Source organism: Schistocerca cancellata, chromosome 3, assembly GCF_023864275.1.
Source record: "Schistocerca cancellata isolate TAMUIC-IGC-003103 chromosome 3, iqSchCanc2.1, whole genome shotgun sequence".
Classification (NCBI taxonomy): Eukaryota; Metazoa; Arthropoda; class Insecta; order Orthoptera; family Acrididae; genus Schistocerca; species Schistocerca cancellata.
Genome location: NC_064628.1, coordinates 159,773,263 through 159,797,474, shown reverse-complemented (window position 1 = coordinate 159,797,474; position 24,212 = coordinate 159,773,263). Strand labels below are relative to the sequence as shown.

Here is a 24,212-nt window from a genome sequence, read left to right as displayed (position 1 = left end):
TCTTAAGTCCCTCCCTCGCTTGCGGCTTTGCTTGGATTTGTCCTGCGACTCAAAGTCCTCCGTTCCACCTGCCAGTCTTCGTCAACAATTCCTGGCTCTTCTTGCCTCGTTTCGCGATGCAGATGTAGTCTACACCGATGGTTCTGTGGTCGATGGACGCACTGCGTTTGCTTTCATCCACGACGACTACGTTGAGCAGCAATCCCTGCCTTGTGGAGCAGTGTTTTCACTGCGGAGCTGGTTGCCCTTTATCGTGCACTCGCTCACCTTTCCTCCTGCCCTGGGGAGTCATTTGTCATATGCAGTGACTCCCTGAGTGGATTGCAAGCACTCGACCGGTGTTTTTCTCGGGACCCTTTGGTGCGCGGTATTCAAGATGCTGTTTTTGCCCTCGCCGAGTGTGGTCGTTCAGCGACGTTTGTGTGGACCCCGGGCCACATCGGCATTCCGGGAAACGATCGATCGGTTGGCCAAGCAGGCCACCACTTTGCCACCCCTGAAGCTTGGTCTCGTGGAAAGAGACCTCTGGTCAGCCCTACATCGCAAGGTCCGCGATGTCTGGAGCTCTGAATGGTCTGTCTTGAACACGCCAAATAAGCTCCGCATGGTCAAGTCGTCCACGGCAGTATGGAACTCATCCTTGAGGGACACGCGTAGGGAATCTCCGAATTTGACATACGCGGTTGACCCACAGCTATCTCCTTCGTCGTGAGAACCCGCCCAAGTGTCGCTGTGATGCAGGGCTGACAGTGGTCCATCTTCTGATGGACTGCCCCCTTTTAGCTCCCTTGCGGCAGTCCTTTAATTTACCAGCTACACTTCCTTTAATTCTAGGTGACGATGCCTCTATAGCTGACTCAGTTTTTTATCCGTGCTGCTGGGTTTTATCACTCGCTCTATTGTGGGTGCTCTCGCATGATTTCTGAGGCTACACCCACTCCAGCGACTTTTAATTGTGACGTGGATACCAAAATAGTGTCTTTTATGATAACAAGTCGTGTTGGTACCTCTATCAACGCTTTCCAGCTGGAGGTTTTTCGTTTGTAGTTGAGTGGTTGACATTTTACCTGATCCATCAACCACTGTAGCCTGTTTCACTCTAGTCAACTATTTGCTCTCCTCCTTTTAAGTGTCTTCTATTTTGTGTTACTGCAGTGTTCATTTTAGCTCTGTACCCCTTGGAGTTCCCTCCCTCTGTGTGAAGAGATTACGCTTTTACTTTTTTATAGGCCTTTTACAAGTATGTCTGTTTGGAACTGGGATTGATGACCTCGATGTTTAGCCCCCATCAAACCCCAAACCCAACCAACCGTATCTTATCCTCATCGACAGTCCTGAGTGATCAGATGTTTGAATTCATGTGTAGGCAGGGATGTGCGCAGATACCAAGATTCCCGAGCATCTGTAGTAACATACATTTTGTGAATAAAAGCCTGAACCGATGCTGTTATTGATAGATGTATATGTGAACATGTGCAATAATAATAATTCAGTGGTTAAGAGTTAAGACAGTGTCAATAGTATGATTTTCATCTGTTTTAGAACGTTTTTATTAAGTCATTTTGTTGTCTGTCTTTCTGTTTGATACAAAGTTTGTAACTGATTTCCAAGTAACTCCTCGATCAGCTAGAGACTTGAAATTTCACACGTAACTCAGAACTGGATGACAATGCAATATTAACTCCCTTTCTTGTCGGTCTGTGCTGCATGGATGGAGGTGCGAGTGGGAGTGGAAAAGGTTGGTAGCGCCTGACATCTCGTCTGCCCTGCAGCACCAGTGTGTTTGTGGGTAGTATTGGAATATGTACCATATGAAAGCGGATGGGTACAGCTGAGCAGAGAAAACGGACACGTTTACCTCCGGAGCACTATCACACTGAACGGACAACAGTGTTTTACGAAGTTTTAGTAGTGGCGAAGAAGGATAAGAGACTTGCTGATGTGAATGAGAACAAGCGGGTCGTGAATGCAGAGCACATGAGGACACCATTTTCTTATTCGTGCAGCTCTATACCTGCCATTATACTCGTACGTAAGCAGTTCTTGTGGCAAAACTCGTTTTCTTTCGCCCTCGTCAGTAATAAAAGTCCAATATCACATCTCTTTCTCAAAAGGCGTAGTGCGCTTCTTTGAGAAGGCATCGTTCCTGACACTGACTTCTCAGTACAGGACACGAACTCCATCTGAAGCATCAGCCTTTTTCACCACGGATGATGCACTTTCCTCACGAAGAGAAAAGATTAGTTACGCTGTCTACCAGATCTCAAGGAGGCTAATGGTTACGTGCGTGAGAATTCATTAATTACGCGGTGTTCAAGTACGACTGCTATGTGACTTGAAAAGTGAGAGTTGCCAACACCGCTTACGACCTGGGGAAGTAATTAGCCTCAGCTTTCGAGTGGTGTAGAATGCCGGAATCATTTGTAAGGCCTTTGTAGCGCTGTGTGCGCTCTAACAATAGACAGGTGCACTACAGACGTCTTCCGTCCTGTACCCCAGCTTCCAGGATCCTTCTAAAGTGTCTGCTATTAACATTGGAGTGAATTTCACTTTATCCACTACGTAATGGTTGTTGGACATCGTGTGACTACCTTCAACATAGGGTGCAAAAAAAGTGTACCGCTGTAGATCACATTTTTAACTTTCAAAACGGATGTAGAGAACTGTTTATCATTGTGAATTGCTAATAATTTGACTTTTTTTTACACATTACTGACGACTTACGTTAGCTTCAGAGTGAGGCTTCTATTATTTTGGTTTCTCTGTAAGATGATAAACGGTCTAAGACACATCGTTCCCATCCATATGCATCATACGGGTACGCCATCTCAGTTGTCAAATAAGTCTTTCTTAAGATCATTCTCGTTTATAAAGATAAATAAATAAATAGTAAGTAAATTTTATGAAAGAATTATATATACTACTACGAAGAAATATTTGAAGAGGGAACATTCGACGAGGAACTAGAGAAAGCTTTCGTCTTAAGGCGGACAATAAAAGGTTAGTGGTGTGGGTAAATGACTAGATCCTATAAAATACTTCAGGCTACTCAATATGAACAAAGAATCCATTGAGGTACACAGAAGTAATCTATGGGTATGCGTTGGATTTTATATAAATTCTTCTCAGAATTATGAGCACAAATTAATCCTGCATCATCAGTAGTGAATACGTGAGTATGAGTACGTAGAAAGTGTCGCTTCCAGCTGTCGATGTCCATATGACTTTACCCACTGACGCGGGACACTTTTGGTTTAAACGTAGAATGAATTTGATGCATAAGAAGCACTCGCTCGGATGAACGAGTAAAGCTGCTAGCACTCAACATAGAGCATTAATTCACCCGTTTCTATCACTTTTTTTACGTTTTAAAAGTACACTGTATTTGCGGAAGGTAACTTCCTCGGGCTATGTGCTACTGTCTTCTTGAGATTTTCTTTGTTATGGTCGCATTCATTTTTCATATTTTCTCGTTGTCAGTTACATCACTGTAGATGCGGAAAGGAAGGTCAAATCACCAACGATTTGTCAAAGAAATCAGTCATAGAAACGATTTAGTGAAATCGAGGAAAATTTATGTAACGTTATCAGACTAGTATTGCACCATAGCTCTTTTATCGTTATGGTCCTCACTCGGTGAAATCTGACCGACGTAGAGCCTGAAGGCTAATTTTTCTTGTGCACTACCCTACCACCTGCTCGTAAGGGCTCAGTGGCGTCATTGTAAGGTAACAGAACCAATTAGTGCTTCCCGGATGTTACTTCGTAGGCTATGGTCAACGAAGTACGTTATAACTGGACCAAAGAGTTGTCGGCCACAATGCATTTATTAATATCGTGTGGAAAACGGAAAAGAGTAAGTGCTGTGCACCATCCGAAACTTGGCACACAATACTCCGAGACTTCATAAAGTTACAAAGAAAAAATGAACCTACTGTCATGAAATTATCCAAAATGAAGCAACAAGGGCTGTCTACAAATCTGATTAAAGTTGGTATTTTAATGTTATTAGGAAATCGGTGCAAAATATGGAATGAGAAAATGACATTGCATACTTGGAATGCAGAAGGAAATAAAAGACCGCTTAAACAAATTAAAAAAACTGAGGTGACATCAGCAGATTGTGTTCCGCATAACGATAAAGAGTAGCAAGAGATATTTCAATCGACAATTTGTTAGTAACCAACTGAAACGTCACATAAAGCCGATACTGGCACTCTGAGTTAAGCCTGTAGCAGGATAGGTGACAGATAGAATTTCTGACATTATAAAATGGTTCAAATGGCTCTGAGCACTATGGGACTTAACTTCTAAGGTCATCAGTCCCCTATAATTTATAACTACTTAAACCTAACTAACCTGCTACCGAACAATCGACAATTGCGGCAGAACATGCGATCGATGATAGTAACAAGAAATATAGAAGGTGGGACGTATTAACTGCAGCGAATCCTGTGCGCGAACGCACTGTATGCTTTCGATAGTTCATGCACAAAAATGGTTCAAATGGCTCTGAGCACTATGGGACTTAACATCTGAGATCATCAGTCCCCTAGAACTTAGAACTACTTAAACCTAACTAACCTAAGGACATCACACACATCCATGCCCGAGGCAGGATTCGAACCTGCGGCGGTCGCGCCTAGAACTGCTCGGCCACCTCGGCCGGCTACGTTGCACTAGCTCAGTCCGATTTACAGGAAGGTAGTAGCGGCGTCTTTGTTCTAGGAATTATCCTAGCTTTCACCTAGAGTCATGTAGGTCAATTTCAGTAGTGGCTGAGAAGATTATTCACGTAGTTGCGGTGGAAGGTGCACGCTCCTGGACGGCGAGACAGCTTTCATCTGTTAGCGGACGGCGCGGCAAGGCGGCAAGCGGCTGACAAATTTCTCGCCCCGGTGCAAAGTAGCTGACAGCCTCCTCACAGTTTTCACAACAAGCATACAGGCTTCTTTGCTTGATCCACGTAGACAGGAAAACTTGAAGCAGCTGTAGAGGCCGAGTGCCTTTTCAAGAACCGACCTTAGAGAATGGCCTTCACGCACAGCTAGTAATTAAAATTAGAAAAGGAATTGCCAAATGTGAAATTTTGCTTACCATGCGTGGGTAGAATAGACTACGTAATTAAATCTCTGACTTGGCGGTATGTATATTGTGAAAGATACACACATCAAAAAAGGTTTGCATCACCTCGGTTCCGAGAGTTCCGGAAACTGTACATAAAACTGGAACAGACGTCAACATAAACATCATTTCCGCCCTTTTTATTGCTCATGAAAATGCACATTGCATGTTGTGCCACCATACACCAAGACCTCCAGAGGTGGTGGTCCAGATTGCTGTACACACCGGTACCTCTAATAACCAGTAACACGTCCTCTTGCATTGATGTACCCTTGTATTAGTCGAGGCATACTATCCACAAGTTCATCAAGGTACTGTTGGTCCACATTGTCCCACTCCTCAACGGCGATTCGGCGTAGATCTCTCAAAGTGGTTGGTGTGTCACGTCGTCCATAAACAGCCTATCCCAGGCATGTTCGATAGGGTTCATGTCTGGAGAACTTGCTGGCCACTCTAGTCGAGCGATTTCGTTATGCTGGAGGACGTCATTCACAAATGTGCACGATGGGGGCGCGAATTGTCGACCATGAATACGAATGCCTCGCCAATATGCTGCCGATGTGGTTGCACTATCGGTCGGAGGATGGCATTCACGTTTCGTACAGCCGTAAGGGCGCCTTCCATGACCACCGGCGGCGTACGTCAGCCCCACATAATGCTATCCCAAAACATCAGGGAAGCTCCACCTTGCTACACTCGCTGGACTGTGTGCCTAAGGCCTTCAGCCTGACGGGGTTGCCTCCAAACACGTCTTCAATGATTGTCTGGTAGAAGGCATATGCGACACTAATCGGTGAAGAGAATGTGATGCCAATCCTGAGCGGTCCATTCGGCATTGTTGCTGGTCCCATCTGTACCGCTCTACATTGTGTCGTGGTTACAAAGATGGACTTCGTTATGGCTGTAGGGAGTGAAGTTGCGCATCGTGCAGCCTATTGCGCACATTTTGAGCCATAACACGACGTCCTGTGGCTGCACGAAAAGCATTATTCAACATAGTGGCGTCGCTGTCAGGGTACCACCGAGCCATAATCCGTAGGTAACTGTCATCCACTGCAGTAGCAGCCCTTGGGCAACCTGAGCGAGACATGTCATCGACAGTTCCTCTGTATCTCCTCCAAGTCCGAACAACATCGCTTTGGTTTACTCCGAGACGCCGGACACTTGCCTTGTTGAGAGCCCTTCCTGGCACAAAGTAACAATGCGGGCGCGATCGAACCGCGATTTTTACCGTCTTGGCATGGTTGAACTACAGACAACACGAGCCGTGTACTTCCTTTCTGGTGGAATGACTGCAACTGATCGGCTGTCGGACTCCCTCCGTCTAAAAGGCGCAGCTCATGCGTGGTTGTTTACATCTTTGGGCAGGTCAAAGGGACTGTGTCTTTGGTGCAATATTCACAGTCAACGTCTATCTTCAGGAGTTCTGGGAACCAGGGTGATGCAAAACTTTTTTTGATTTGTGTCGTGTACAGGACTGCTGTCTGGGCAGAAAAAATTCTTCTAACCCGTTTAGCCATAGAGTTGAACTGAGCTTGGATGACAGATATGGACTAGTCACGCTTTGCTGCTTCAGCTCTCTGCTAGAGATAATCAATCGCAGTAAACTGGCAAGAGATGGCGTGTCAGTTTCCCGGCAACGCACTAGCAGATGTTTCCAAAGGGAGAGACACCTGTAGAACGTACTGGTCAAGGCAGCAGTCGACCACCCTCTGCATCTGGGTAGGTCAGGACACCACCGGCGATATATGGTCTTGCATTATCTTGTTGAAATATGACGTCACAGAGACTCGAAAACAGGCCACATCTGTCAACCTTTTTTTCAGTCATCAGTCTTCTGACTGGTTTGATTCGATCCGCCTCGGATTCCTGTCCTGTGCCAACCTCTTCATCTCAGAGTAGAACTCGCAACCTATGTCCTCAGTTAAGTTACTCCAATCTCTCTCTTTCTCTACAGTTTTTGCCCTCTGCAATTCACTCTAGCACCATGGAAGTCATTCCCTGATGTCTTAAGAGATGCGCTATCATCCTGTCCCTTCTCCTTGACAGTCCTTTCTACATACTCATTTCCTCTCCGATTCTACGCGGAACCTCCTCATTCCTTACCTCATCAGTACATCTAATTTACAACATTCGTCTGTAGCACCACATCTCAAATGCTTCCATTTTCTTTTGTTCCGGTTTTCCCACAGTCCATATTTCACTACCATACAACGCTGTGCTCCACAAGTTCATTCTCAGAATTTTTTTTCTTCAGATTGAGGCTTATGTTAGATACTAGTAGACTTCTCTTGGCCAGGACTGCCCTTTTTTCTAGTGGTAGTCTGCTTTCGAAGTTCTCCTCACTCCATCCGTCATTGGTTATTTTGCTGCCTAGGTAGCAGAATTCCTCAACCTCATAGATGAAACAATCCTGATGTAAAGTTTCTCGTTGTTCTCATTTCTGCTACTTCCCTTTACTTTCGTCTTTCATTGATTTACTCTGTCCATATTCTGTACTCATTAGACTGTTCATTCCATTCGGAAGATCACGTAATTATTCACTTTCACTCAGGATAGCAATGTCATCAGCGAATCCTTTCACTGATTCCCTTTCACCTTGAATTTTAATCCCACTCCTGCACTCTTTTTTTTTTTATCCGAACCCTTCGTTCTTGGTCTTCCACTCTTGGAGGAGGAGAGGAGGAGATTAGTGTTTAACGTCCCATCGACAACGAGGTCATTAGAGACTGAGCACAAGCTCGGGTTAGGGAAGGATGGGGAAGGAAATCGGCCGTGCCCTTTCAAAGGAACCATCCCGGCATTTGCCTAAAGTGATATAGGGAAATCACGGAAAACCTAAATCAGGATGGCCGGACGCGGGATTGAACCGTCGTCCTTCCGAATGCGAGTCCAGTGTGCTAACCACTGCGCCACCTCGCTCGGTCTTCCACTCTTGCTATTGATTCTTGGCTCCTGTACATATCGTATTTACCCGTCTCTTCCTATAGCTTACCCCTGTTTTTCTCAGAATTTCGAACACTTGCACCGCTTCAAATTTTCGAACGCTTTTTCCAGGCCGACAAATCCTATGAACGAATCTCGATTTTTCTTTAGTCTTTCCTCCATTATCAACCGCAAAGTCAGAACTGCCTCTTTGGTGCCTTTATATTTCCTAAAGCCAAACTGATCGTCATCTAACATAGCCTCAATTTTCTTTTCCATTCTTCTGTATATTCTTCTTGTTAGTAACTTGGACGCATGAGTTGATTGTATGATAATTCTCGCACCCGTCAGCTCTTGCAGTCTTCGGAGTTGTGTGGATGATATTTTTACGAAAGTTAGATGCTATGTCGCCACATTCATATATTCTACACACCAACGTGAATAGATGTTTTGTCGCCACTTTCCCCAATGATCTTAATATGTCAGAAATGCCATGGATACTGTCTAAAGTACCACCTACCAGAACCAGAAGTGATCGTGTAGTTTACACAATGGCACCACACATCCTCGCATCAGATGCTGCGTCTGTATGACGATGAATGCAATCTGGCAACGATTGTTCTTTTCGGAGCCTCCATACGCTGCATAATACTCTCTTTTATACAAACTGTAGATAGCGTTGGTACCTGATAGTTTGTGCAGGGGTGCTGCGTTCATTATAACTACATCTAAATAATGTAGTAGGGGAGAGGCGAGGTGGTGATCGCCTGGGAAATGCTTTAACTGATTCTTCCTATAACCTCACTCTAGTTACTGTAATATCAGTTGTGCGATTAGGGACTATACAGCTTTTGTGTAATAGCTTCAATGCGGGCTAAGATACCATCTCGTCGATGGTTTCTGGGCACTTTGTGGAGAGGGAAAACGTAGAAGCGACGGCCGTAAAAAGGGCTCCGCGGTGATACTTACAGCAAGTCCTTATAACAGTAACGTAGGAGTGTTAAGTAACGAAAGAGAACAAAATGAAAATAAAAAGAAGGGAAAACGAAAGTAGCCGGAAAAAGGAGGTCAGTAAAAAGAAGACTGCGAAGTGTAGGAAACTCATACCTAGAAGAGTTTTTTTTGGCAGCAACAATGAAGACAGAGAATGAATGTACTGCGAAGAAAAATTTCCAAATTACAGTCCAGAAGAGCTGTGGATTTAGTGCCATTTTTGCTCCCTCTGGGCCCACCAACTCTGTACAGGGGTTGAGGAATGCAGTTTCAGTTTTATTTGTGAAATAAATATTTAAATAATTCGAATCATGTTTTCCAATAAAGTATATTTAGTTCTTTGTTAAAATAATTTTATCTCTTATTTTTTAGGTTATAACTAAGTGGCCACTTCATTTCGGCCGAAGTGGCCATTTTTCCACTTTGTGAAAATTGAATTGTTTAAAATAAGTTAATCCTAAGGTAATTAAACTATACGATATTATACTTCAATAGTCGCATATTACAATCACTCATTTCTGCGCATGGCCGTCTACTGCTACTCAACTTAAAAAATAGGATTACCTTAGCCTGTGTACCCTGACGTTTGTTGCATGCCACCTCCAAATTGTAGCACTCACAATGTAATCATCAAGTTTAGCTGAAGCAAGGATGATACACGTAACTGAAATATACTTTACAGCAAAGATTAAGAATGTAACTAATACACAAATTATGAGTTTACAGAACTGTAAATGATCTCTGATTGCGAAAACTGCTTACGACTGAGACGTCTGTGTCTGCTACCACCAGAGTCTTTAAATGCCTTCACACGAAATCAAAGAGAGTCTTGATATGTTCCGAGATTGAATTTTCACTCTGTAGGGGAGTGTGCACGATTCTTAAACTTCCTCTCCGATTAAAACAGTGTGCTGGGCCGCGATCCGATCTCGGACTTTCGTCTCTCTGTGACCAGTGTTGTATCTTCTCAGTTGTCCAAGCACGAGTCACGAGCAGCCCGCATAGCCTCACTTTCGCCAGTGCCTCTCCCCTATGGTTCGGCGCACTGTTTCAATCTCCCAGGAAGTTTGAAATCAGTGCACACTCCAATACAGAATGAAAACTTATCTGGAAAATCTCATAGGCTGCGGCTATACCATTTCTCCGTCTTATCCTTCACCCGGGAGTAATAGTCCCCCATGGCATGCAAGAGAATGAAATTTGGCAGCTAGGAGATGAGGTACTGGTGGAAGTGAGGCTGTGAGGGTGGGTCGTGAATCGTGTTTGGATAGGTCAGTTTGTAGAGCACTTGCCCGCGAAAAGAAAAGGTTTGAGTTTTGTGGTACACATTTTTAATATGCAGGAAGCTTCGATATGTTCCTGTTTTTTTCACTGCTATTATTTGACGGGGAAGGAGAGAAGAGATTGTGGCCGATCGCCAATCTGAGTGGCAAGGTTCTGGATTAAATTCCAGACCTCTCTGCAGTGTGTTACCAAGTGAGGGCTTGTGACATTGTTGATGGCGATACCCGGCCGTCGCATTGGTACTTTAAGCTCGAAAACACACTTGGTGCATTTCGAGAGGAGCAGACTATGTGCGGTCACCGGCTTTTCACCCTATTCCGTATTCATCATCATCTACATCATCATCATCATCATCATCATCGCCGCGCGGGATTAGCCGAGCGGTCTTGGGCGCTGCAGTCATGAACTGTGCGGCTGGTCCCGGCGGAGGTTCGAGTCCTCCCTCGGGCATGGACGTGTGTGTTTGTCCTTAGGATAATTTAGGTTAAGTAGTGTGTAAGCTTAGGGAGTGATGACCTTAGCAGATGACCGTAAGATTTCACACACATTTGATCATCATCATCACACAACACAAACCCATCACTACACATACATGCAGCCTGTATAGTCACTCTATAATTGAGATACAACTCTCATATGTCCGCCGGGAAGGGGTCCCTTCCTGCGCAGAGAAAGAACAACTTCACCTAATACCTCATGACTTTTCCAGCCAAGAATTTTTAATTTAATTTTTAACCCCACGTTCTCCTATACCGTACTCAGCACTTGCACGTTCACTACAGTGGAACATCCACCCAAAACAACAACAGAAAAAGAACAGAATTCCACCCACCCACACGGCAGCATACTCCCAATGATTGTTGTCTTTCTGTATTCAAAAATTAACTTTGTTGACCACGAAGGATCAGCAGCCTCCCCCCCCTTGAAATACTCTACGTTCCAAACACATCACCGTCGCTACAAAGGACCCGCCACCTGGTCCAGCGGCCTTCTATCTATTTCCAAAACCACTGAACGAGATTGTTTTTGGCATCCACTCCTTTCTGTCAATCCACCTCAGGAGCAAACTGCAAGCATTTCCGCTGCCATTTTTGATCCACTTAATATCATTTCTTAATAAAATAATGCTTCCTGCTGGGGTCTTCCAAAAGTTTGTTTCCAACAGGAGCTGGAAAACACCCACCTGCACGTGGAAATTACTCGCCCTCCTATTTAAGCTTATGGAAAGACCAATCAGCTACCTCCGCGCTGAAAAAATACCATCCCCTGATTCCAGACCAACCTTGGCATCACATTAGTCAAGAGGACAACACTGGCGATTTGGTCAGGAATGATACATTACCAGCACAGTGCAACCACTTCATCAGATCATAACTGAGATATTCAGTTAAATCTGGGACCCCTTGCTTTCACTCTTAAGTTCGTGTACACCAATAAAAAAATATTTACTCTACTTTGAATAACAGAATATAAATCCTTCGTTATTGTTTAGTGAAACACTGTCTCCATTGGCTCATTTAATCCGTGGAATGCTTGCTCTTACCTTAAACAATACCGGCTATCACTCTGTCCTTTAAGGACTCCCGCTTTTGAATGGAGCTGGATCAATGCTAAGAGAGAATGTACAGACCTATGGACTGGAAACTCGAAATGGCTTTGCAAAGGGCCAACCTCCGTTCCCACTCCACTCCCCGTTCTAGTCTTAGCAGCGTCTGGAGTGGTCCAGCGGCTGTGCGGCTGCTCTGTCGGCACCCAGGTGGCAGATATTTACGCGCCATCAAAGGAGCGTTAATGGCATCCGGGAGTCGTTTGGGCCCGCCCGGTGCTTATGGCTGACTCCAATTACCGCGGCTACCGATCCCTGGAGCTGCTTTCCGGCCGACACTATGTCAGTTCCAGCAGACCGCCGGGACCTGCGGAAGTGGCACCTGTCGCCATAAATAGCCTCTTACAACACTCGTAGACAGCGGATATCGGGGTGAAAATGTTACGTGAATCCTGCAGGTACTTTGAAAATGAGAGAATTCTGTGTAGGAAACAAGTTCACACAATGTGATTGCAGGCTTTCTCGAGGTATTCCAATGATAAAATCGTCTCCAGTGATCAGCCGAGTAGTGGCGTCGTCTTCTTGCAACGTTTCAATGATGATAAATCAAGAAAACTTCACAAACTAAGATCGCTAAAAAAGCACTTTATTATGTGACCGGATTCAACAGAGCTGCATATTCACTTTCCAATATAATAATACAGTGAAGAGCCAAAGAAACTGGTACAGTTGTTAATATCGTGTAGTACCCCCGAGAGCACGCAGAAATGCTGCAACACGAAGTGGTATGGACTCGAAGAAGTAGTGCTGGAGGGAACTGACACCATGAATCCTGCAGGGCTGTCCATAAATCCGAGGTGTTGGAGGTCTCTTCTGGACAGCACGTTGCAAGGCATTCCAATACGTTCAATAATGTTCATGTCTGGGGAATACGGTGGCCAGCGGAAGTGTTTGAACCCAGAACAGCGTTCGTGGAGCCACTCCGTAGCAATTCTGGACGTGTGGGGTGTCGCATTGTCCTGCTGGAAATGCCCAAGTCCGTCGGTATGCACAATGGACATGAATGGATGCGGTGATCAGACAGGATGCTGACGTACGCGTCGTATCTAGGCGTATCAGGGGTCCAATATCTCTCCAACTGCGCACGGCCGACACCGTTACAGAACCTCCATCAGCTTGAACAGTGCCGTGCTGACATGCAGGGTCCATCTCTTCATGAGGTTGTCTCCATACCCGTACACGTCCATCCGTTCGATACAATTTGAAACGAGACTCGTCCGACCAGGCAACATGTTTCCTGACATCAATTGTCCACTGTCAGTGCTGACGGGCCAAGGCGAGGCGTAAAGCTTTATGTCGTGCAGTCATCAAGGGTAAACGAGAGGGCCCTCGGCTTCGAAAGCCCATATCGATGATGTTTTGTTCAATGGTTCTCACGCTGACACTAGTTGATGTCTCAGCATTGAAATCAGCAGCAATTTGCGAAATGGTTGCACTTCTGTCACACTGAGCGATTCTCTTCAGTCGTCGTTGTCCCGTTCTTGCGGGATCTTTTCCGGCAGCAGCGATGTCGCAGATTTGATGTTTTACCGGATTCCTGATATTCACGGTACACTCGTGAAATGGTCGTAAGGGAAATCCCCACTTCATTTTACCTCGGACGTGCTGCGTCCCATCACTCATGCGCCGACTATAACACCACGTTCAAACTCACTTAAATCTTGATAACCTGCCATTTTAGCAGCAGTAACCGATCTAACGACTGCGCCAGACACCTGTTGTCATACACTCCTGGAAATGGAAAAAAGAACACATTGACACCGGTGTGTCAGACCCACCATACTTGCTCCGGAGACTGCGAGAGGGCTGTACAAGCAATGATCACACGCACGGCACAGCGGACACACCAGGAACCACGGTGTTGGCCGTCGAATGGCGCTAGCTGCGCAGCATTTGTGCACCGCCGCCGTCAGTGTCAGCCAGTTTGCCGTGGCATACGGAGCTCCATCGCAGTCTTTAACACTGGTAGCATGCCGCGACAGCGTGGACGTGAACCGTATGTGCAGTTGACGGACTTTGAGCGAGGGCGTATAGTGGTCATGCGGGAGGCCGGGTGGACGTACCGCCGAATTGCTCAACACGTGGGGCGTGAGGTCTCCACAGTACATCGATGTTGTCGCCAGTGGTCGGCGGAAGGTGCACGTGCCCGTCGACCTGGGACCGGGCCGCAGCGACGCACGGATGCACGCCAAGACCGTAGGATCCTACGCAGTGCCGTAGGGGACCGCACCGCCACTTCCCAGCAAATTAGGGACACTGTTGTTCCTGGCAGGCGTGAATGGAGGGACGAATGGAGACGTGTCGTCTTCAGCGATGAGAGTCGCTTCTGCCTTGGTGCCAATGATGGTCGTATGCGTGTTTGGCGCCGTGCAGGTGAGCGCCACAATCAGGACTGCATACGACCGAGGCACACAGGGCCAACACCCGGCATCATGGTGTGGGGAGCGATCTCCTACACTGGCCGTACACCACTGGTGATCGTCGAGGGGACACTGAATAGTGCACGGTACATCCAAACCGTCATCGAACCCATCGTTCTACCATTCCTAGACCGGCAAGGGAACTTGCTGTTCCAACAGGACAATGCACGTACGCATGTATCCCGTGCCACCCAACGTGCTCTAGAAGGTGTAAGTCAACTACCCTGGCCAGCAAGATCTCCGGATCTGTCCCCCATTGAGCATGTTTGGGACTGGATGAAGCGTCGTCTCACGCGGTCTGCACGTCCAGCACGAACGCTGGTCCAACTGAGGCGCCAGGTGGAAATGGCATGGCAAGCCGTTCCACAGGACTACATCCAGCATCTCTACGATCGTCTCCATGGGAGAATAGCAGCCTGCATTGCTGCGAAAGGTGGATATACACTGTACTAGTGCCGACATTGTGCATGCTCTGTTGCCTGTGTCTATGTGCCTGTGGTTCTGTCAGTGTGATCATGTGATGTATCTGACCCCAGGAATGTGTCAATAAAGTTTCCCCTTCCTGGGACAATGAATTCACGGTGTTCTTATTTCAATTTCCAGGAGTGTATATAGACGTTGTCGACCGGAGCGCCGTCTTCTGCCTGTTTACATATCTGTATCTGAATACGCATGCCTATACCAGTTTCTTTGCCGCTTCACTGTATTTTAAAGCTATGTCGAAACCACTCAAACAATCAGATGCTTTTTAAACGGTATTGGCCAGTGGAGTTTTCTTCAGCTGCCATAATTGAAACTTTGCGACAAGGCCCTCGGTTGATCACCCACGAAGATTTTATCATAAGTTCGCACACGATGGCCGATGTACGGGATACTGTCTAAAATGATTCTTCTTGAGGTTTAAGTTCTTCTGTGCATGTTTTCTTACAGATAAATTTGTTTCTGGGTGGTATCTGCCTTCAGTAAACACAACTTTCTCTTAAACGTTCTGGCAGTTTGAAACTGTGTGCCGCAGAGAAACTCGAACTCGGGATCTTTGCCTTTCGCGGGCACGCGCACACTCCGATGCATAGTGAAAAGTTTAGTCTGGACAATTTTTCCTTCATTTACTCAGAAATGTTCCGCTGAAGATACAGAAACATCATAGATGTGTTTTGAGGTAAAAATAAAATAAACATATTAGAGATAGTAAACGGCATTTTTTCATGTTGTTTAATAGACTGGAAATAAAAGAAAATCCCAGTGATGATACTGTAACTTCAGCGAAACATGTGTGGCTAGGGCGAGAAAAATTTGTGTTTGCTCAAGGCGCATCCATCCAAAAAGAAACGCATCTGAAGTGAATTAACTCCGGCGAAAAATTTGTTTTCGTCAACAAAAATAAAAGTACTGAGATACTGCACGTCTCTACGTATTTTGACTACAATAAAATATACCTATCTTTAACGTAGACGGAGAAGGATGTTAGCACAACAGATGCTGGTGAGTAGGAAAATTCAGTCTTTGTAGGTTTCCAAAAGGCGCTCAAACATGTACCAAATCGCCGACTACTGATAAGGCACCACCATACAGTCTATCTTCGCAAGTAATAGTTGGTTAGCAGAATCTAGTACGTTTTACTGGACGGCAAATGTTCTACAGAAACGCAAATAACGTCGCGTGTGCCCAAGCAAGCGTTATCGGAGGGTGAAGTCGAGAAGAACTTTCCACACCAACCTTTCACGATTTTTCGTAATATGAGACCCGCTTTTTCATTACTTTCAGAAGAAAAAGCGTATTTGTTAAAGCTGAAAAAATCGCAAAAGGTGAAAGTGCACCAGAGTTTTTTTCTACTTCAACCTCTGATAACAATGAGGGTAAAAACGGCGGATTTCAGTTCATGTAAATGAGAGAAATAAACGCATTAAGTAAACTGTACGCCACTTTTACGAATGAAACGCAAAATACACAAACATTATGTGGTGTGCGTACTGTAAGACCTTCAGTACACACACCATCAGATTATTTGACTTGTCGCTCTAACGAAATAGGCGAGTGTCAGCAATATGTTTCGTGGTTTTATCGTGGCGTGTTTATCTTCTGCCGTTAGGTCAGACGATAGAAATGCCACTTGCACGCTTAGAGTAGCAGATGACGGTGACCAACTTTAACAGAACTTGATTAATTTTCACACACATTTATTAAAATAATAACAAGCATAAAAATTACTTAACTTGGTTCTGGATGCTATTTACAATCTGAAGTTCCTTTGGTATTGGTACGTTAATCTTATTCTCACATATACACTCCTGGAAATTGAAATAAGAACACCGTGAATTCATTGTCCCAGGAAGGGGAAACTTTATTGACACATTCCTGGGGTCAGATACATCACATGATCACACTGACAGAACCACAGGCACATAGACACAGGCAACAGAGCATGCACAATGTCGGCACTAGTACAGTGTATATCCACCTTTCGCAGCAATGCAGGCTGCTATTCTCCCATGGAGACGATCGTAGAGATGCTGGATGTAGTCCTGTGGAACGGCTTGCCATGCCATTTCCACCTGGCGCCTCAGTTGGACCAGCGTTCGTGCTGGACGTGCAGACCGCGTGAGACGACGCTTCATCCAGTCCCAAACATGCTCAATGGGGGACAGATCCGGAGATCTTGCTGGCCAGGGTAGTTGACTTACACCTTCTAGAGCACGTTGGGTGGCACGGGATACATGCGTACGTGCATTGTCCTGTTGGAACAGCAAGTTCCCTTGCCGGTCTAGGAATGGTAGAACGATGGGTTCGATGACGGTTTGGATGTACCGTGCACTATTCAGTGTCCCCTCGACGATCACCAGTGGTGTACGGCCAGTGTAGGAGATCGCTCCCCACACCATGATGCCGGGTGTTGGCCCTGTGTGCCTCGGTCGTATGCAGTCCTGATTGTGGCGCTCACCTGCACGGCGCCAAACACGCATACGACCATCATTGGCACCAAGGCAGAAGCGACTCTCATCGCTGAAGACGACACGTCTCCATTCGTCCCTCCATTCACGCCTGTCGCGACGCCACTGGAGGCGGGCTGCACGATGTTGGGGCGTGAGCGGAAGACGGCCTAACGGTGTGCGGGACCGTAGCCCAGCTTCATGGAGACGGTTGCGAATGGTCCTCGCCGATACCCCAGGAGCAACAGTTCCCTAATTTGCTGGGAAGTGGCGGTGCGGTCCCCTACGGCACTGCGTAGGATCCTACGGTCTTGGCGTGCATCTGTGCGTCGCTGCGGTCCGGTCCCAGGTCGACGGGCACGTGCACCTTCCGCCGACCACTGGCGACAACATCGATGTACTGTGGAGACCTCACGCCCCACGTGTTGAGCAATTCGGCGGTACGTCCACCCGGCCTCCCGCATGCCCACTATACGCCCTCGCTCAAAGTCCGTCAACTGCACATACGGTTCACGTCCACGCTGTCGCGGCATACTACCAGTGTTAAAGACTGCGATGGAGCTCCGTATGCCACGGCAAACTGGCTGACACTGACGGCGGCGGTGCACAAATGCTGCGCAGCTAGCGCCATTCGACGGCCAACACCGCGGTTCCTGGTGTGTCCGCTGTGCCGTGCGTGTGATCATTGCTTGTACAGCCCTCTCGCAGTGTCCGGAGCAAGTATGGTGGGTCTGACACACCGGTGTCAATGTGTTCTTTTTTCCATTTCCAGGAGTGTATCTCTGATACTTGACAAAAGTGTCTATACATTTATCTTTATGGCTATGTACAGGAATGTGATAATCTTATTAGGCGCAGACTGAAACTTGACTATAGACTGGTACAGACAAATGTAGAACTCGTACAGACTGGTACAGACTAATGCAGACTGGTACAGACTGAAGCAGACAAATGCAAACTGACTAATCGGAGGTTTGTACACTCGTTATAATACCTAGCGCGTTCATGTATCACTGAGCGAGTGTGATCCACGAGGAGAAAAGGTTCTACGTTAGCAGCAATCTCATTGGCTGTGTTACATATTAATATGCGGATCGGCGGAAGCAGAATTTGGTCCGTCTCTGTGGCAGCGCCATCTCGTAGTGTGGAGACAGACGAGCGCTGCGTCTGCGCTGTTGTGCTTAGCGTGGCGCTCTCTAGTTGGAAAGTTGTGTACGCGCTGACTACGCGGAACTATGTACACAACACATTAAGTATAACATCGTTCAGGAATGTCCTCAGGAGATTCTTTGTAAATACACTGTCCGGTCCCATGAATGTGACCGTCTGTAAAAAGCCTGACTAACCACTGTTTGCAGCGCGTACCGCTGCGAGGTGTGCAGAAAGAGTGTCAGTGTGTGGGAGGTACCGACAGGGGTGTGTAGCAGTGTCGACTCCAGTTCAGCGGCCAGCTACGCTACGTTCCTGGATTGAGGATCCATGGCGCGAACAGCTCTATTGGGGTAATCAAAGAGATTCTCGACTCGGTTTAAAACGGGGGAGTTTGGTGGCAAGGGTAGTACGGTAAATTCGTCCTGGTGTTCTTCGAACCACGCTCGTACAGCTAGCTACCTGACACGTTGCATTGTCCTGCTAGTAGATGCCATCGTGCCAAAGAAAAACAGATTGCATATAGAGGTGGACATGGTCCACAAGGAAGGATGCATACTTCTGTTGATCCATCGTACTTCACAGAATGACGAGTTCAAATGGGGAATGCCACGAGAACATACCTCATGCAGGATGTTTGCTTTCATACGTTTCACGACAGTGACGCCGACAGCCATCTGTTTGATGGTGCATAAAACGTGGTTCAACTGAAAAGGCCACTTGTCGCCACTCAGTGGACGTCTAGTTACTCTGTTGTCGTTCAAATTCCAGCCTTCGTCGATGAACGGCAGTCGGACCTCGTGCACGAACAGGTGCCGGCTGCTTTTATTCGCCCGTAAACATCCCGCGGTCTTCGCTCCGCTGTCTTCTACTGCCCGTGGTGGACCACTGTCACCTCGTTGTCGACTTTGGATAGCGTAATTTTTCTATGCACAGTATACTTTAACCACTGCTGCACGTAAACAAATGGTTCAAATGGCTCTGAGCACTATCGGACGTAACATCTGAGGTCACTAGTCCCCTAGAACTTAGAAGTACTTAAACCTAACTAGCCTAAGGACATCACAGACATCCATACCCGAGGCAGGATTCGAACCTGCGACCGTAGCTGTCGCACGGTTCCAGACTGAAGCGCCTAGAACCGCCACAGCGGCCGGCGCATGTGAACAATTTGCAAACTCAGCCATTTCAGAAATGTTTCGCCCTTGGCCCGAAAGCCAATCATCATGACCATCTGGACGTCAGATAGATCGTCACATTTCCGCATTACGGCTGGCCGCTGTGGCCGAGCGCTTCTAGGCGCTCCAGTCCGGAACCGCGCTGCTGCTACGGTCGCAGGTTGGAATCATGCCTCGAGCATTTTTTTTTTTGTGGTTTTAGGACGCAAAACTACAGTGGTCATTAGCGCCATGACTTAGTTATGAATGTACTGCGAGGCAAAAGGTTAAAACAGCAACTAAAAAGGACAACACTATAAAAGGCACATTAACAGGCAAGGGATTAAAAGAAAACAAATGTCCTTAGACAGGTTTGTCAAGTGGATAAAACGAAGAACGCGAGCAGCTGCTCCTGGGTCATCGGCTAAAATGTCATCCGGAGTACATGGCAGGCCAAGATCAATGCGCAGTGGCGTGGATGTGTGTGATGTCCTAAGGTTAGGTTTAAGTAGTTCTAAGTCTAGGGGACTGATGACCTCAGATGTTAAGTCACATAGTGCTTAGAGCCATTTAGCCATTTGAACCATCCCCATTACGACGACTGTACTGCTTTCCGCCTTGTCGTCATCCCCCCCCCCCCCCCGAAAAGTTTCACATACCCTCCACTGCTAGTGCTGGCACCTGCCGTCTGTAAATAGTTATTGCACGTCGACGTCCAGCATAGACCACATTAATGTGACTGGACCGTTGTAACAGCTTAACGTGTCTCGCGAAACAACTTCTTTTAAACTGTGCAAGCTTAAGAGAGGAGCCGGCCGGAGTGGCCGAGCGGTTCTAGGCGCTACAGTCTGGAACTGCGAGACCGCTGCGGTCGCAGGTTCGAATCCTGTCTCGGGCATGGATGTGTGTGATGTCCTCAGGTTAGTTAGGTGTAAGTAGTTCTAAGTTCTAGGGGACTGATGACCTCAGAAGTTAAGTCCCATAGTGCTCAGAGCCATTTTAAGAGAAGACAAAAGCAATAACTGACACACATAGTTAATTACGTAACTTTATTTTTCGATGTAGGCGTTCTAAAACCTTCAAGCTGCCCAGCTTGAGGTCATTGCCCTTGTGTGTACGGCACGAACCGAGGCATGTGAAGGCAGAGGACTGGGCTCCTGGGCGGTGTGTTGTGTGCCACCTGCAGCGAGGGCCACGTGGCGGCTGGCTTTCCGGTAAGAGGCACACCAGATGCAACTGGACACCCCAGTCGCCGCGGATCGGGTTCCGCCGGTGGCCGGGGCGCGGGGCGTGACGCCGCCTCTCCGTGTGTCGGGTGTCCGCGACACACACACACACACACACACACACACACACACACACACACACACACTGCTGCCGCCATTGCAGCTGGACTCACATTTCAGCACCGACACGGTCACCGAGCGCCACCTAGAGAATGCGGCGCCCGCGCTCGGCGTTCCCATAGGAAGTGTCCGCAGCCGCTGCTGCTGCTGCACTCACTCACCCCCTTTCATTTCAGCTGGATCCGGGTATGAAGCCCACGTAAAAGCATTGCGAGTCAAGAATCAAACGCCTAAAATAGGGATCACCGGATTCCACGAACCACAACATACCTTGAGGCCGTACTGCTGGCGACAGTTTATATGGAAAACTAACGGGTGATCAAAAAGTCAGTATAAATTTGAAAACTTAATAAACCATGGAATAATGTAGACAGAGAGGTAAAAATTGACGCACATGCTTGGAATGACATGGGGTTTTATTAGAACAAAATTTTGCTAGATGCGTGAAAGATCTCTTGCGCGGGTCGTTTGGTGATGGTCGTGTGCTCAGACGACACTTTCGTCATGTTTGGCCTCCCAGGTCCTCCGACCTCAGTCCGTGCGATTACCGGCTTTGGGGTTACCTGAAGTCGCAAGTGTATCGTGATCGACCGACATTTCTAGGGATGCTGAAGGACAACATCCGACGCCAATGCCTCACCATAACTCCGGACGTGCTTTACAGTGCTGTTCACAACGTTATTCCTCGACTACAGTTATTGTTGAGGAATGAAGGTGGAAATATTGAGCATTTCCTGTAAAGAACATCATATTTGCTTTCTCTTACTTTGATATGCCAATTATTGCTATTCTGATCAGATGAAGCGCCATCTGTCGGACATTTTTTGAACATTTGTATTTTTTTGGTTCTAATAAAAATCCATGTCATTCCAAGCATGTGTGTCAATTTGTATCTCTCTATCTACAATATTCCTTGATTTATTCAGTTTTCATGTTTATACTGACTTTTTGATCACCCGGTACATCTGCACTGGGAACCCAGTGGCAGAGGGTGCTTTATGTACCACTGTCATGTCACCCCGCCGGCCAGAGTGGCCGAGCGGTTCTAGGCGCTACAGTCTGGAACCGCGCGGCCTCTACGGTCGCAGGTTCGAATCCTGCCTCGGGTGTCCTTAGGTTAGTTAGGTTTAAGTAGTTCTAAGTTCTAGGGGACTGATGACCTCAGATGTTAAGTCCCATAGTGCTCAGAGCCATTTCGTCCATTTCGTCACGTCACCCCTTCTCCTGTTCCAGTCTCGAATGGCGCGCTGGAAGAACGATTGTTGGTGAGCGTTCGAGTGGGATCGGTGCTCATTTCAGTTCGTGATCTTTCCGTGAGATAAACGTAGGAGGAGCAATGTGTCAGTTGATTCCGCCCGGAAGATATGCTCTTGTAATTTAGCAATAAAACACACCGTGTCTCTTTTACCACCTGTCACTACAGTTGGTTGATCGTCTTAGTGACGCTTTCTTGCTAAGTGAACTATCCTGTGACGAAACGCGCTGCTAGTCTTTGGATCTTCTCTATTTGCTCTACCAGTCCTATGGTCCCAAACTGATAAGTAATACTCAAGTTTCGGTCGAACGAGTGTTTCGTAAGCATTTTCTGAGGACCCTTCCGAAAAATCTGTACAGTATCTCCTTTCCTCAAAATAGTTACGTGGTCGCTTCACTTTTAGTCGCTGTGTATGTGTAGTCCCACATGTACTGGATGTCCCAGAAATGTTGCGACAAATTTCGGGGGTTGTAGAGGGCGTCTCGAGGAACAAATCGAGAATAGAAACCGCTATGTGACCGTGTCGGCAACGGCCTTGCCGCAGTGGATACACCGGTTTCCGTGAGATCACCGAAGTTTAGCGCTGTCGGGTGTGGTTGGGACTTGGATGGGTGGCCATCTGGGGCGCCATATACTGTTGCCATTTTTCGGGGTGCACTCGGCCTCGTGATGCCAATTGAGGAGCTACTCGACCGAATAGTAGCAGCTTCGGTCAAGAATACCATCTTACGAGCGGGACAGCAGTGTGCTGACCTCACACCCCTCCTATCCGCATCCTCCACAGAGGATGACACGGCGGTCGGATGGTCCCGGTAGGCCACTCGTGGTCTGAAGACGCTTTTTTTTTGTATGTGACCGCGTCATCTGACGATGCTACAGAGTGTCGAAATTATAGGCACAGGCGCCTGCCACTAGGCAACCCCTTCGGCAGTAAACGTGACGTTGTACGCTGAGAGACCGTAGATGGAACGTCTCGCAATGTTGTCAGTCATTCGGTGACTGCGACTGATTGCCATTATCACCAGTGGAGACGATGGACCAGGCCTTATTTTTCTCGAGAAAAATATTGGAGATTTTAGAGACTTACAGGAGAAAAATTGCAGATAGGAACCCGTGTCCAAAGCCGTCGTCCATGAAGGCTACAGAGCATCTCATTCGTAGGGGACAAGGCCATTCTGCGCAGCAGTTAGCTTCATCCTCTCCACTGGCGATCGTGGCAATCAGTCGCGATCATCAAATAGCGGCCATCATTGCGAGAACTTCCGCCTACGGTCCGTCAGCGCACAAAGTCACGCTTGCCGCCGAAGGGGTGGCCTAATAATAGGTGCGAGCCCCTGTAACTCCAAAGCTCTGTAGCGTTGTTGGATGAGTTTTCGGACATGGGTTCCTATCCTCGATTTGTTTCATGGGACGCCCTCTACAACCCGTCGAAGTTTGTCACAACATTTCTGGGACACACTATATCATGTGCTCATAACCTATAATAACGGCTCTTTCCACTTGTTTATGTGCAGTACATTTGTTTATGTTGAGCGTCAACTGCCAGTCTCTTCACAAAAAAGTAGCGTTTCTCTGTAAGGCTTATTGTATTTGTCTATAATACACTCCTGGCAATGGAAAAAAGAACACATTGACACCGGTGTGTCAGACCCACCATACTTGCTCCGGACACTGCGAGAGGGCTGTACAAGCAATGATCACACGCACGGCACAGCGGACACACCAGGAACCGCGGTGTTGGCCGTCGAATGGCGCTAGCTGCGCAGCATTTGTGCACCGCCGCCGTCAGTGTCAGCCAGTTTGCCGTGGCATACGGAGCTCCATCGCAGTCTTTAACACTGGTAGCATGCCGCGACAGCGTGGACGTGAACCGTATGTGCAGTTGACGGACTTTGAGCGAGGGCGTATAGTGGGCATGCGGGAGGCCGGGTGGACGTACCGCCGAATTGCTCAACACGTGGGGCGTGAGGTCTCCACAGTACATCGATGTTGTCGCCAGTGGTCGGCGGAATGTGCACGTGCCCGT

At 47.2% G+C, this 24,212-nt stretch overlaps 1 pseudogene; it reads left to right on the top strand.

Moving 5' to 3' along the window:
* The first annotated feature begins 22,711 nt into the window (after nt 1-22,711).
* Nucleotides 22,712-22,829, top strand: LOC126177507 (5S ribosomal RNA; annotated as a pseudogene).
* The last annotated feature ends 1,383 nt before the right edge of the window (nt 22,830-24,212 follow it).